A 2,736-nucleotide genomic window follows, 5' to 3' on the forward strand; every position below is an offset into this window, starting at 1 on the left:
TGATTCTGTGACCATGACAGGTATCACTAGTGAATTCCAGCATTATCTTCTACTAAACCAAGATGATGCCTCAGAATCCATCTGAACACAGTACTCCAGAATCTACTACCAATTATTATAGTTGGCATGATAAACGTCTCTATTTGTGTTTCTGGTTTTGTGGTTAAGAATCTGACTGCCTTTGCTCTGACTAGCTAGCTAGATGCCCTTGAAACAGCTGCTTCCATGAACTTCAGTTCAGTGCCTTTAATCTGCTGTAATTTGAGGTAAAAATATAGCACTCATTTCATAGTTCTTTGGAACATTAAATGCTATTATGAATGTACAGTGCTTAGCACAATGTCTAGCATGTAAAAAGTATTCAATAAATGATAGCTACCCTGTAGAGGGGTGAATGGGTTGGTTGCACAATTAGAGGGGATGTGAGTGGTGGGATGGAAAAGAGAAAATCAAGGGAGAGAAAAGCCAGAGAGCTAAGGGTGGGGAAGAATCGGTGGACAAAGGCCGTGCCAGTCTGGGGAAGGCTGGAAGATTTCCAACTCTCTCTGGATTCATTGGGGGTTCCTACTGGCACTAAAGCTCTTTGACTGGAAGGGGTGCACAGCACCACTTGTCATCCTGAGGTATCTGAGTTCAGAACTTTTCAAGGCAAGCTGTTGAAGAATTTTAAATGGTCAAAAAGATGACTGTATGTCCCTGCAGGTTATCTGAGTTTTATCATTGTTCAGTTATTTTAGAATTCAGACAACTGATAATGGAAATGATTTTTGTCCCTAAAAATGTAAATTGTGTCTGGTGGATATGCAGTTGATTATTGCTCAGTGGATATTACCTAGTTTTATATTAAGCAAATTTATTTCTGCATCCTTGATGGCCTGGCTGTTTCTGTTCTTTAGCTTCCCGTTTGAACCACTTACTGGGTCCTTCATTAATGAACGAGTTAAATGAAAAGTTCGATGTGTTCATTGAATGTTTGTATGAGAGTAATTATTCTGCCTTGTAGAAAATAAAATTCTTTCAGATTCTCATTAGCAGTGAAAATTGAGCAAGAGACTTCCAGGACCCTCTGTCTTGGACAAGTTTCCCCACATACTCCAAACACCAGATTACATATGTCAAGTTTATAAGGGATTGTCCCCAATTGCATTGCTTGTTTTACACTATCCAGAGAAATACTTCAGGACTCCATCTGAGCCTGGACACATTCTCAAACACTTACATAGCAAGCCTGTTTAACAAAATATATACCAAACAAACTCGGAAGTACCACACCTAATACTTATCCATTCCACAAACTAGATGGTAGTCTCGGTGCGGGCAGGGACTGAATTTGTGCATCTCTAGAGCTTAGCAGGTTCATGACTCATGGTAAGCACTAAATACACATCTACTGAGCCAACACATGAATGAGTAAGCTTAACTAGCATTTATTAAGCACTTACTATGTGCCAGACACTGCTTTAAACATTTTACTTGAATTTGTTTAAATCTCAAACCAGTCTTGCAAGGTAAGTATAATTACTTTCCCCATTTACAGACAATGCACAGAGTTAATTAACTTGCCTAAGGTCAGCAACGGCTAGCAAGGGGCTAAGGCAGGATCCAAGCCCAGGTAGTCTGGCTCCAGAGCCTGTGATCTTGGGCACCCACTGTGTGCCAGGCATATTGCCAGGCTCAGGGAGAGAAATAAAAGACCAAACATACACTCTCCTTCAAGGAGGTCACAGTAAAGAATGGAGATGAATAACTAACAATAATGTGATATGCTGTGACAAGAGAAAACAGTGTGGAGATAGGAGTGGCTGGGGATATGGCTGTCTGCAGAGGGGCCACCTGACCTCAGCTAAGTTCACTAGTAAGTAATATCCAAGTTGGGGGAAGGGAAGTGCATTAGGACCACAGGAACAGTATGTGCAAAGTCATGGAGTATGGTTGGTCTGAGAACAGAACAGTTGTGGAGGCTGGCACATAGGAGTACAGGGAAGAACAGTACGAAATGAGACTAGAAAGCTAGAAGCCAGATCCAGATCTTGGGAAGCTTTATGTGCTGAGTGAGGGACAGAGTTGGGACACTCCTTGGAGGCCTTGCAGGATTTTAAGCAAGGGTGTTATAAGCTCAGACCCGACACTCTGTCCACTCCCAACCCACAGGACACTAAACCTAATACTCAGAATTCCCTAAAAGCCACATCCCTCCCCAGAGTGTTCCCTGGGAGGCCTAGACCCAGAGGGAAATGCACTTTGAGTCTGGGACACACCCAGTGCCACCTGGGAGCAGTGGCTGGAAAGCCCCCCCATCCCCATTCCTGCTGTGGCTCCCCACTCCCACCCCAGCATGGCCACTTCAGGCCCACTCCCTCCTGTCACATTCCCCCTTGAGGGTGAGGCCTTCCTACATCCCTTCCCTGCCCACCCTCTGACTCCATCATCTTAATCAGCTACAGAGCCTGGCACATCCTAGGCCCCAGTCAGAGGAAGGAGAATACGGACACCGGAGCTTCCTGGGGGAGCTGTGGCTCTGGGCTGTACCCTCCCCTCCACAGGGCTGAGGCTGGTGATTAGCTGGGTTAATTATATCCAAGCCATTTCCGATTGGCACAAGCCCACCCACCCACAGAGCCTGTCCAGAGGCTGTGCAGGCCCAGCCAGAGTCAGGATGCCAGGGCACCAGCTACCCTGGGAGGGGTCCTAACCTCTGCAATGGCCAAATGGAGAGTGGTTGCCCCCCACCCCCAC

The sequence above is a fragment of the Hipposideros armiger genome, unplaced genomic scaffold (assembly GCF_001890085.2).
Source record: "Hipposideros armiger isolate ML-2016 unplaced genomic scaffold, ASM189008v1 scaffold_447, whole genome shotgun sequence".
Classification (NCBI taxonomy): Eukaryota; Metazoa; Chordata; class Mammalia; order Chiroptera; family Hipposideridae; genus Hipposideros; species Hipposideros armiger.